This window comes from Colossoma macropomum, unplaced genomic scaffold (assembly GCF_904425465.1).
Source record: "Colossoma macropomum unplaced genomic scaffold, Colossoma_macropomum, whole genome shotgun sequence".
Taxonomy (NCBI): domain Eukaryota; kingdom Metazoa; phylum Chordata; class Actinopteri; order Characiformes; family Serrasalmidae; genus Colossoma; species Colossoma macropomum.
In genome coordinates, this window is record NW_023494787.1 from 40779162 (window position 1) to 40793116 (window position 13955).

The following is a 13955-nucleotide window of genomic DNA, read 5'->3' on the forward strand; positions in this document are numbered from 1 at the left end:
GAAAACGAGCTCCTGAGATCTAGAACCAAGAAGTAAAACCACATGCATCTCAAAAAAGATTTCACCCAGATAACTACCAAGGCATTCACGTAGAATCAAAATAAGATTCTTTCTACAACCATCAATGGCCCAATAATGGACTTCCATATGAAATCTTGAACGTCTTGAGCAAATCTAAATGCGTCTTTTTACCAAAATATCCCACATCAGTATGGAGCCCAGCTGGTGATATTCCATATACTGTAAATAAAAATAATGTGTGGCCACAACTTAGTAAGGTGTGGGAACAAGATAATTAAGCCTTGACCACAGCTTAATAAGGCATGATCTTGTTTCCACGCCTTACTAAGTTATGGCCATGACTTGGTTATCTCGTTCATTAGTTCAAATGAAGTTTGTTAGATGAGCGCTCAGAGTGATGAGGCATTGAGTGAACACGTGTTGATTTCAGCAGCAGAACTTACCTAGAAATCATTGCAACCTGGCACTGTTCCCTTTTCAAACTCAAAAATAATGGTCAAAGCTGTTTATACGCCATAGCAGTAAATTACATTAAAACTCTTATTATTTAAAAAAACACAGCATTTGATTTGCTGGTCTTTAGGTTGCAAACTACTCCATCCCATCACTGCTGATACAAGTTCATCACATTGCTCTGCTAGTTAGCATGCTAAAGGCTACACAGCTAACAGCAACAAAAAGGCACTACACCACGACTCTACTCCAGGTTCATAAGCAGATAGAGCAATTATTCACAAATTTTATGTATATTATTTTTTAAATCATTGCATTGCGAAGTTTGCCTGGCTGGCCAATAAGCTCACTGGCGTGTTCCATTTGGATAACCCACTCCACACTAGCCACGTTTATATGTGGCCTGATAATCCGTTAATAATCCGATGAATAGCTCAATCATCATAGAATACATCCATGTATACACCTCGATCGGAATAAACTAGTCCAACTGAGGCCATTCCAGATACACTTTCTGTCTGATTGAATAAGGAGGGTAATTCTGCAAATAATCTGTTAAATAGCAGAATAAAACTCATGTAAATGCCTGTATCTGATTACATTCCCTATCGGAAAGTTTAAGTATGTTCTACACATGTGCATTTGCGTTATAACAGAAGTAATAACTTCAACATAGTGGGAGCAGAAACTGGTCTGGAGAGGAGACAAAGTTTTTGCTTCAAACTTTAAAAGACTCAAACATAGTTAGCATGATGAGTAGATGGTCTCAGAATATTATAGAACATGACGTCTTCCTGTCGCCCCTCTTAATAAGTACATGTGAAGTATGTTTTTCTAAGTCTGCCATAATTTTACAGCAATTAAAAACACAAGCACACCAACTGAAAACACAGGTAACATAACGCTGCTTGTCTCACTCTGACTGGACTCACGTGATGCTCATTGCCATGGTAACATCTACATCAAGTGGTACTCTATGCATGCATGTAGTTTTGGATATGAACTCAATCAGATTGGCAAAAATGTTTGCATGTAAACACAGCCACTGCCCCCTCCTCCCCTTCTGCTGCAATGGCCAGTTATGCATCACATAATGGAACACAGTTATGTATGTACCACGTCTCGGTGGTGAGTCGAAGTGGGAGAGGGCATGTTAAAAAAAGTACTGAAATGAGGCCCAAGAGTCCTTGGACAAGACTCCTAACATTATGTTAGTTAACTCTATAATTGGACTGTAAGTCTGTCTGGATAAGAGTGAATGCCATAAATGTGGTTCATGCTAAGTTTTCTCTTTAAAAAAATATTGGCAGCCTGACGTCGGATGAACCAACAATCTAAATTGGTTAAACGTATGAATCTTAGTAAGGATGATTACAAAAGCAGCTGCTGAATCAAAAATTTTAATGCAACATGTTGCCTTGATATCTTGAGTTCTCTCAACAGATTCCTCTTTACAATGTATATTGTTAAGGTAGAAAGATGAATTAACTGGACAGATGCTAGACCACAGCAGCCTCCTTGACCTCACAGTTCTCCCACTGCCTTTCACTGCTTTTGTTCAGTCCGAGGACAGGAAAGAGCACCAGATAAGAACACCAAGGGGAATCAGGAGTTTTTAAGAGCATAAAGAAGGAGCCCTGAGAAAACTAGTTCAATTACACTGCTGCATGCAAAAAGTTTGGGCACCCCTGGGCAAATGGCATATTTTGTTGATTTTTGACGTGAAAAGAAGTAAACACAACCTCTGCAGCAAACTGTTTAAACATATTTTTTTTCTCCAAATGTTAATGCACAACTACTGTATATTTTATGAACCTGCTTTTTGTAGCTAGCTAGGAATCTTTCTATTCTTTTTTAGGATTTTTCACCCACTCTATTTCTTCCAGAATGCTTCAGGTTATGCAATATTCTTGGGATATTCTTGCACACACAGCATGTCTAAGATCCACCCACAGATTTTCAATGATGTTCAAGTCAGAGGACTGTGAGGGCCATTCCAAAAAAAGCCTGAGTCCTCTTTTCAGCTTCTGTTTCTTGACTGAATGTGTGACATTTGATTCTGGAATTTGCTGATATTTAGTGAAATCCATTTTTCCATCTACCTGTGCAATTTTTCCTACGACACTGGCTGCCACACAACCCTAAAGTGTAATAGATCCACTCCCATACTTGACTATTGACACAGTGTTCTTTTCATCAAATGCTTCTTTTTTCTCCAAACTTATGTTTGGTGATTGTGTCTAAAGAGTTCCTTTTTAGTTCATCAGTCCACAGCACTTGTTTATGAAATGCCTCTGACTTATCTAGATGTGGTTTTGCATATTTCAGACATTGTCCTTTCTGATGTTGCACGTAAAGTTTCCTTCTGATGACTCCTACTTCCATACAGATCATGTTTGTGCAAGCAATACTGTACAGTAGAACTGTGCACCACCAACACTGTTTCAGCTAAACCCTCTTGCAGGTCATTTGCTGTCGTGTTGGGGTTTTGCTTTGCCTTTCTGGCCAGCATACAAGCTGTTCTATCGGAGAGTTTCTGTGGTCTTCCAGATGTTGCCTTGACTTTCACAGTACCACAGTGGAAATTGCAAGCTGGAAGTGCTTTGATATCCTCTTATAGCCTCCCCCTGCTTTGTAGGAATCAATTAGCTTCATTTTCAGATTCTCAATCAGCTGCTTGGAGGAGCCCATAGTTGTGGAGTGTTAGCAAAAAGTTTGAAATGTCAGAAAATGTATTACTAATGAGAATTTTTGACCTACTGAACCAGTCCTAACACATCAATTAAGGCCTAATGACTTAATTAAGTTTTGAGACTTAAGTGGAATTACTGTAGTTCCTCAAACACAAAGTAACTGTGCATTACACTCTCAGAAATAAAGGTAGTAAACTGTCACTGGGGCAGTACCCCTCATGTCACTGGGGTGGTACCCTCAAGGGTATTTCTCAGTACCTTTAGTCAGGGAACATAATTGTACCATAATCCAGAACCTTTATTTCTAACAGTGTACCAATTGCAGAAAAAAATGTTACTGTTGCTTTTTTATTATGCTTATGAAAAATGATGCAGAGGTTGTGTTTACTTCTTATCACTTCAAATATCAACAAAATATGTAATTTAGCCAGAGGTGCCCAAACCTTTACATAGAACCATATATGAGGACTGAATTTAGATCCTAAATTGGAAAAGCTAAAATAAAAAACTATAAATAGTGGGGAAAAAGGGCACAGAAATTAAGATTGAGACTTTATCTCTATACCTTCCAGCCTGACATCTTGCTGGCCATGCAACACTAATAAAACCAAAGAAATTAGCCAAATTCTTGCCAACAGATATGTTGACAGTGGAAAAATGAAATATACACCAAAATACATTAAAATGCTATGTATCCTAAATAGCACCACCACTAAACACATCCAAGAAAGAAAAAATCAAACCAAATAACAACACACACCCAGAGCCTATAGGAGAGCAGAAGACCTGGCTGCTGAGAAAAGAAACTGTATTTAGACATTGGATTCTAAAGGAAGTAGAAGATGAAGCACATGTGAAGATAAGAAAGACATTCTTAGAAAAAATGTAACAAAAATGGAATGCCTTCTCTCTGCTTCCTGACTCTGAAAAACTTTGTTATACCTGGAGAGAAAGTTGAGAGAGCAGCCTTCACAGCTAAATATGTTTCAGCTCTTCAGAGTTTTAGGAACAGCAAATAAGTAACAACTGTCATCTACAGACTATTTCACTCTCCATAAATTTTCTACTGAAATAACTCTGTCTTTAGAGTTTGTGCCTTATCATTTGTATGTATTTATCATGTTAAATCATTTAACTCCATGCATTTTTGTTCCAATTGTTCTTCATTAGGCCACTATATATGTATGCAAACGTTTGGGCACTCCAGGTCAAATTACATGTTGATTTTCTAAGTAACAGTAAGTTACTACATCCTCTACAGAGAACACATTTAAGTAAGGCATTTTTCTGCAAATTTTACTGCACAATTTTTTGAGTTTAAGATATTGGAAAAAAATAAAACAAACCATAAAATGTGCCATTATTTTTGCACAGGACATATTTTATGTTTTACTTTTTCCCAATATGTTAAACTCTTCAAATAAACAGTAATTGTGCTTTAAAATGTGCAGAAGTGAGTTCTCTGTAGAAGATCCATTAACTTATTTTCATTTAGAAAATCAACCAAACATGTCATTTGACCAGGGGTGCCTAAACTTTTTCATATGCCTATAAGTTAAGAGGGCTGCAATTTTTGAGCAGGTAACACAGGTAGTAGAAAAATGTTGTAGCACTTAGTAATTCATTTAAATAAAAAAACAATAAGTGCAACAATTTGACATTTTAAATGTGAAAAGAAAACAACAGAAACAGTGTTTAAATTTTACTTTACTTTTACTTTGTTTTTATTTTGAGTTTTTATTTCATTTTTTAATTTAATTTTACTTTTTGTGAAACATACACATAGATAAGCACGCACAATACTTCAAATTCAAATTCCCCACAAGAGGCACTATTACAACTCAAGTAGCACTTCTGTGCAGCATTGAAAGAGAGGAAACACTAGCAGGAGCTCAGGAATGCACATATGGCTGCAGTAACAAAAAAATCAAAACAGGATGCATAATAGTTTATTACCTAAATGTAAGGCTTGATGTTATTTAATGTGTGATACTTAATTTAACCAGTTAATTAAAAAAAGGATACAGGCTAAAGACAGCAAAGGCAGTAGACACAGCAGGGTTGCCTCAGAGACATTTTGGACTGATTTTAACCATTACTGCCTCAAAAGAAACAACTTTTGGGCATTTTGTCCTTCACAAGACCCTTTACTTACAAACATTTTAGAATTGTTCTGTAGTGTTCAGCCTACCTGATGGACTACAACTACCATAATCGCTAATCTGCTTTGCTGGTTGCACAACTACTCGTGAGGAGGTGCAGGGCTGTTCCGCTTCTTGCTATAAGCAGCATAAGCAGTTGCTTAGGACCCCCAAGCTACCATGGGATGAGATTGCCTTGCATATGGCAGAGATTTTCTTACATTTTTTTCTTTATCAAAGTTAATAAGGTTTTAATTGTTGTTCTGTTCCTGCATGTAGAAGAATATTATTGAGGTGGCTGGTGTATGCAGCCCCATTTAGGATGCTGCTTATATTTGAATGGAGATATGTACATCACACACGCACAAAAGTTTTTGCATGCACGCAACTGTTATGCTTTTGTATTTGCACAGGATTCATTTCTCCTAGCAGATGTGACAGTACAGTCCAGTTAATTTAGAAGCAATGTTTTATATTTCAGCTCAGGCATTGCATTGCTTTGGCTAAATTGAATATTGACAGCCATGCAAATAAAGTGAAAAATGTTACAAAGAGATAGAGAAAGAGAGAGAGAGAGAGAGAGAGAGAGCAGCCTGTCCTCTAACAGAACAAAAGAAATTGGAGGCAGTAGGAGATGTACGAGGTCAAGGAGGCCACTGTGATCCGGCATCTGTCCGCTAAATTCATTTTCCCACCCTAACAATATACTTAAGTATCACCGGCTATCTCATGAGCGGTCACTGCTTCGGTGCAGCGTTAGGTAATCTGAAATCACACAAATATTACATCATGTCTCTGTGTGTGTGTGGATGCTCTGCCTGTATCAAAAGCTCCAGTTACATATTCAGAGATCAGTAATGCTGTTCTAGTTTATGACAGTTTTTCAGCCAGGGCTGAATGCTAATGTGCACTAGCTTAGTGCTAACAACACATAAAATCTCATTACCATTGTGCTACTGGATGAGCAAAGATTACATATAAAGCACATTAAAACAATGTTTGATGCAGGAACAGTTAAATTTCTTAATTTTTATTTCTCAGCTATGCTCGCAGTGCTTTATGAGATTGGCTTTTTGGCACTTACAGCTCAATTTTAACCAAACCTAGCAGAAACTTACATGGGTTTATAGCAAGGAAACTATTTAAGATGCTTACGGAAACCTACTTTTATAAGTTAACAGTGTGCAGTTAAGACATAAGGTTTTGGGATTTGGGAGTATTTGACAATGACCTAAAACCCCAGTCATGAATCACTGACGCAGTGCAAATGTCTTCAAATACACCAATCAGCCATAACATTAAGACCATCTTCTTGTTTCTACGCTCATTCTCCATTTTATCAGCTATACGTAACATATGGATACACTTCGTAGTTCAGATGGACTACAAACTTTGTAGTTTGTAGTCCATCTGTTTCTCTGCATACTTTGGTAGCCCCCTTTCACCCTGTTCTTCAATGGTCAGGACCACCACAGGATCACCACAGAGCAGGTATTATTTGGGTAGTGGGTCATGCTCAGCACTGCAGTGACACTGACATAGTGGTGGCATGTTAGTGTGTGTTGTGTTGGTACAAGTGGATCAGACGGAGTTTTTAAATACTTCAGTGTCACTCCTGGACTGAGAATAGTCCACCAACCAAAGATATCCAGCCAACAGCTTCCTGTGACCACTGATGAAGGACTAGAGGATCATCAACACAAACTTTGCAGCAACAGATGAGCTATCGTCTCTGACTTTACATCTACAAGGTGGACTGACAAGGTAGGAGTGTCTAATAGAGTGGACAGTGAGTGGACACAGTGTTTAAAAACTCCAGCAGCACTGCTGAGTCTGATCCACTCGTACCAGCACAACACACACTAACACACACCACCACGTCAGTGTTACTGCAGTGCTGAGAATGACCCACCACCCAAATAAAACCTGCTCTGTGGTGGTCCTGTGAGGATCCTGACCACTGAAGAACAGGGTAAAAGGGGGCTAACAAAGTATGCAGAGAAACAGATGGACTACAGTCTGTAATTGTAGAACTACAAAGTGCACCTATATAGTAAGTGGAGCTGATAAAATGGACAATGACTGTAGAAACAAGGAAGTGGTCTTAATGTTGTGGGTGATTGGTCTATGTATCTTTGTGTATGATAGTTTTTAGTATTGCAGCGCAACAAGACTACAACTACAAAAAGAAAGAAAAAACAGTAAATTTCTAGTGGTCTCTGCTGGTGGGCTCGGAGCTGATAAAGCAATAGTTCAGAAAAAAAGTCTAATATTTACAGTTTTTCTCTTCTGTTGCATAGAGTCGATCAGCTGATGTAAGCTAATGTAGCTAACAAGGAGTGTCAAGTAATGCCTAAATCATCATGCACCTGCACCTAACTGTGTCAAATGGTTAAATAATCTTAAATAGGTTTGCTTATTGGTTTCTAACACAGTAGTCATATTGTTTTCTATCAAGATGGCTGTCACATAGCTAAAACAGTAGCTGCAGCCATTTAGAAGCATTACTTTAGCTCTTCTTTGGTCCATTTTCATAGATTACAGTATGTCAGCAACCACTTACGCAAGTCTATTTGACATTACTTGACAGCTCAGTGTGGTTTGAGGCAAGTATGTGCTAAACTGGTGGCCTAACTGGGGACTATAAGCTTTTATTACTTGTTTGCTACATTAGCCTTTCATCATGATGCTGAACCCTGCTCTCAGTGGCCCTCCACTCATCTTTTGTAGGTCCCTCTAATGAATGTACAAAACAACCTCAACTTAGGAATAATTACATGTTTGTGATTTTCTCCTTTAGCCATTTGAACACATGAAATGTGTTTATCTGTGCTGCTATTTAACCACATTGCTGTTTAATAATGAATGGACAAATGGCAAATTTGTACAGTAAGACCACAAACATAGAGGAATGGGCACATGGAGGTGTGTAGGGTGTGTGTGGGGGGGTCATTTTGTGAATAACAAAAAGTGTATGTATGATATCAGTTTGCTAAAATAGCCAAAAAGCAGCGGATGACAATAAAGTCTTAGAGAACTGATGTCATACTGATGTCAATGTATTTGTGTATGTGTGTAATGATCATAATGGTAAGACTGTAATCGTTGTGTTTTTAAATCTGTGTGTGTGTGTGTGTGTGTGAGAGAGAGAGACTGCTGTTACACATCCATTTATTTTGTGCGCTAATGGTGACTCATAGCTTCTGGGAGTGCAGACGGCTCTCCATGGAGACCAATGGCTCGAGCTGAGCCTCTAACTCACGCGCACACAAACCGGCATACAACTCTCTCACTCACTCAGTTTCAGCTGTTCTTATTTGAATATAAGCAGTTATGCAGATCATCACTCATTCTATCAGATGCTTGATGCATTTGGTTTCATTGCAATTGTGAAAGCAATTTCCAAAACAGTAGCTATTCAGCTACAGGAGAAAAACATCAGAGCTGCTGTGGCCTAATTATCGCCAAATGTCAAGGTGTTTAGCTCAGCGTTTAACTAGAAAACGACTGGCATGCATAAAAAAGACTGACAGCTTTTAATATTCCATTGAAAGGGTAAAACCTGGCTGATGTCAGTAGTGATATACTGGCCCTATGATTTGATGAGCTTTATTTAATGTGGTTATTCCAAACACTGGAAAATCAGGAGCACTGTATAGAACACTAAGATTGAGAACTAAAATGGTCCCCCAATTACTATTCCCTACCTTGGCACACTATATAGAAAACCTTTATAGGGAACAAATTGCCTATTCCCTACATTGTAGAATCACAAACATTATTAAGAGCACTATTATTGGCAATGGGGAACCCTCAGGGGCCTCTAGGCCTTCAGAGAGTCCTAATGCCTGTAATTTTGTAGTTGTTTAATATGATCATCATGCTTGTTGTATTTAAACTCTTCAAGTACAACAGTAATACTCATTTCATGGTTAAGTTTTGGTTGAAAATAAAAGGGTTAAATTCTTGAAAAGGCCAGCGGAACATTATCCAATCAAGATTTTTTCCTCTGTGGTATCTATGTAGATCCTGTCAAGCGAGCTCCCCCATTAGTTAGGATGTTAGGGGCTGAATTAAAGGCCTAATTTGTCAGACCAACAGTGAACATAATGAGGAACTGACAGGGGAATCAACCACTCAAGTTTTGATTTAAAACAGTTGGGGTCAATTTCATGAGAAAAGCAACACTCTGGAATTCCAGACCAGCACATCTGGAAGTCCTAGATACACATCTGACTGCATGTACGAGTGGTAAAATCACCAATGCATTTCAGTGAGATGTTAGAAATGGAAAACAGCGGTGGCAACTCGGCGCCAGAACGTCTTTTGAAAGCTTTAGATGTCTAGAACAACCATAAAACATTTCTGTGAATCACTGATAACTTAGCGCTAACATACTGCCAGATTAGGAGCAGCAAGCAAAAGCTTTTTTGTAGAGCTGGTTTGCTATGTATGACCTGAACTGAAGGCCTAGCTCTAATAGTCACAGTTTGACACTGATTATAGGGAACAGAAATTGTTCCTAATCATTATTCACTACACAGGAGAATTAGGAGCACTAAATAGAACACTATCGTAAGGTGTTTGTGGTTGAAGTAAACATAGGCTTTGTGGGTTTCACTGCGCTGCAACACTGGTCATATTCTAAAAAAAACATGCAAAATATTGTGACATCAGTCCACATAGAAGTTGCATGAGAAAACATGTCCACTAGTGTACAATCCTTTCTGCACTGCTTATTGCAGTGCATTGTGGGATTGGAGCACATTGGATTTTCTCCACTTTGTTTTCAGAAACCGCTACAAACGGAGTTTGTGATGATCTTGCAATGTTGTTAGCATGATGCTACTAGGTAACATTACTTGTTAGCTACATTAGCCGCATTGCTCCTGTTGCAAAACTTGACTTTGAGATTACTTGATAACTCGATGCATTTTGAGCCAAGTGTATGATGACTTTTAGCAACAATAGCCCCAGAAGTGGGTAACTCAGGCCCAAAAAGCTAAATCTTTTCCCCTTGTTTTCAAGTGTCACTTTGCCCCTTGGGTCTGCGCTACAGTGGGTAGTTGTGGAAATTGCCCTCTACAAAATGGGACAATCCTCAAATAAAAAAGAACAGTACTTCATTAACAGGCTACTAGCTCTGCTCTGTAGGTGACCCTGCCAGTCTGCAGTGATAGCAGAGGAGGGCAAAGTTCAGCTCCTCACTGCTGGGCTTTAGTTACATTTAGGGCATCATATGCTTTCAAAGAGGGGGATGCAATAATTATTTATTGTTGCCCACCGCTAATTCTTTGGTGATATGAAGCTGAAGTCAGATATTCACCAGCTTTTCCTTTGAATTTTCCAGTTCTACCTTAAATCCAGCAGCAATTACATTGTGGCACTCATAACTGCTGCACCATTTAAGGTGGAATGGGAAATTTAGATAGCTAGCAATTGAGACATTACCATGCTATTAGTGATTTTTTATGCTTGTAATGAAGAAAAGGCCCATAATACATTGAAACAACATTAAACTAAGATAATACAATGGTTATTGTAATTTCATAACAGAGAAAATACTCACATTTGTGGGTTTTGCACAGCCAATTTTCTTTTTTTTTTTTCTCATAACACTCTGTTTGGAGTGTGCCTCTGAAAAACCTCCGTTTGGAGGGCCATGTAGCCCTAACACTTCGCCCTACCTCTCTATCTCAACAAAAATCGGGACACCCTAACCCTTGGCGTGAACGCGCAAAACAGAGGGCTAAAGGCTAAGTGGTGGTGCCCTTTAGCCTCATAGCTCCAGTGCAAAACAAGCAAACTGGACACCAAAGGTACCTTAATTGATTGACTACATTTGGGGTGAGGGGAAAATTTTTCACTAAAATATCACTTTAATCCAATTAGCTCTCATTATGAGGTGGTGCTCATCCTCGCCTGCAGTGCTGCACACCTGTCACCTCACAAAGAAAGAGAGAAAAAGAAGAGAGAGAGAGAGAGCGGGTTGTTTTCTCCACTTGCATTTCCTCGATGGTTCCTTCCTTCTGCCCTCATCCTGTTTTTCAGTCGGAAGAGGAGAACAAACACCTTTTTGTTTCTCGCGTGCTGCAGCAGTGAGTTTCACAGGGCCTGCGCTTATTTTTAGCACCCTCGTCTTATCTATCACCGTGTGGCCATTGATCGTGCCTCATTGGCTTCATATGAATGAGCCGCTGACGTAAAAGAGTGAGCTAGCTGCTTTTCATTTTTTTTCTGCCTTTTAGCAGGGGGGCCTGATGGCCCTCCCTGATGCCTGCTGTACGCTGTCTGTCAATAGTGTTTACTGCTTTCAGCATAATGACTGCTCACGAGGATGGGGGTGTGTGCACAGAAGCTTTTTTGTGCATGTGTGTGTGTTTGTGTGTGTATTAGAATCAGTATCAGGAACAGAGCACCTTGTATGTGAAAAACTACTTAGCTTACAAGGGCCTACCAATGCATTGTGACATTGTGCTATTGCAAAGCGGTAATTGATAATGTGCACTGCGAAAAATGCCCTGCTGGAAAAAACAGCATAGACTAGCAAGGCTGGTCACCAGTAAAACCAGCATATGTTGTGTTTCGAATGCTGGTATGCTGGTCAACCAATTAAAACCATGCTGGGTGACCAGCTAAAACCAGCACCAGACCAGCATGGAATGCATGAATGTGAATTGTGAATGCATGAATGTGATTTTATTGTCTGAACAAGTTTGCATGTTCTTTAGGAAGATGTGCAACAACACAAATAAAGCCATCATTTTTCTTCATCTGAATTTTAAAATATTGTATGAATGCTGAATCGTGAATCCAGTATTGAAAATTGAATCAAATCATGGGCTTAATGTAATGCTACATCCCTATTAGCGAATAATAGATTCTGATTCTTTGTTCAAAGTAATGACCGCTCACAGTGATGAAGGTGTATGTATGTATAATAAACAATTCTGATTCTGATTCAGTTTCGGAATCAGATTCATAACCGCGACTTAGCTAAGTACTTTTTCCACATACAAGCAATTATTCTGGCAAGTGTTTGCTCACTGACAGGAGTTACTTCATGTATATAGATACATATACATACATATATACATATATATATATATATATATATATATATATATATATATATATATATATATATATATACATACATACATACATACATACACACATATATATATATATATATATATATATATATATATATATATATATATATATATATATATATATGTGTGTGTATATATATATATATATATGTGTGTATGTATGTATGTATATATATATGAGTGTTTATTATGTATATATTAACTCCAGCAGCACTGCTGTGTCTGATCCACTCGTACCAGCACAACACACCACAACCTGTGGTGGTCCTGTGAGGGTGCTTACCACTGAAGAACAGGGTAAAAGGGGTTCAAACAAAGTAGTTGATATCTTTTGAGCTAGTTAGCCACACATTTGGTTCCAGGTTTCTCCTCGATGCACCTGGCAATCAGATCCATCCATCAATAACACATTATTTGAATAGCCCACTGTAGGTGCTCTGTAGGAGCACCGCCATTTAACGAAATATCTGTTACATTCACCTTCATTTTTTCTATCCTTACACCCAAACACTCACTCTAACCCTAACCTTAACCTCAACCCAACACCTGAACCTAACCTTCACCCTGGCTCTAAACCTAACTTTACTGCAAATCCTATCTGTTTGAGGCTGATTTAACTTAATGAAGCATTCATTAGTCAAACTTGGTATTGGATGATAACTGCAAATAATACTGGGCTTCCATGAGGAGAAGTTTGGGAATGGTTAAGTGGAAACATCAACATACATAAAATCACTTATTATATTAATGTTATTTGTATTTATTCTATATAATTCTTTCAGGTGCCTAAAGCTTTTGCACAGTACTGCATGGCAGAGTGCATATGCCTTCGTGTTTGTGTGTGCAAAGTTTGGGCACCCCAAGTGAAAATAAGTCAACACATCCTCTACAGAGAATCCCTTTCTCGTATTTTAATGCACAATTACTGTTTATTTGTTCAGTTTGACATATTGTGAAAAACTAAAACATAAAATGTGGCCTGTGCAAGAGTTATGGCACATTTAATATATTGTTTTATATTTTTGAATATTTTAAATTCAGCAAATAAATAGAAATTGTGCACTAAAAACACTTAAAAATTTAGGTGTGTTCTCTGTAGAGGATGTGTTCACTTATTTTCACTTAGAAAATCAGCAAAACATGTAATTTGACCAGACTTTTGCATGCAACTGCATTGTCTGTATGTGTCTGTCTGTTTTTGTGAATGTGTGACACATACAGGGTGCAGGTGTTTATATTATGGCTGTGTGACAGAATGTGTGCCTGAATGTGTGTGTGTGTGTGTGTGTGTGTCAGAGGACACAGTCAATGACCTGTGGACGTGGCTGAGGCACACAAGCAGGCGGGCAGGTGCATCCATGGCAACCTTCTGAGTGGAAAAGAAAGTAAACAGTCATTAAAGAAGTGAGGTGTGTGTGTGTGTGTGTGTGTGTGTGTGTTCATGTACATGCCCATATGGAAAAGAAATACATGTACAGCGTATTTACTAAATGCATTTGAAAATGTATGAAAATTGCCAACAAAATGTTTTT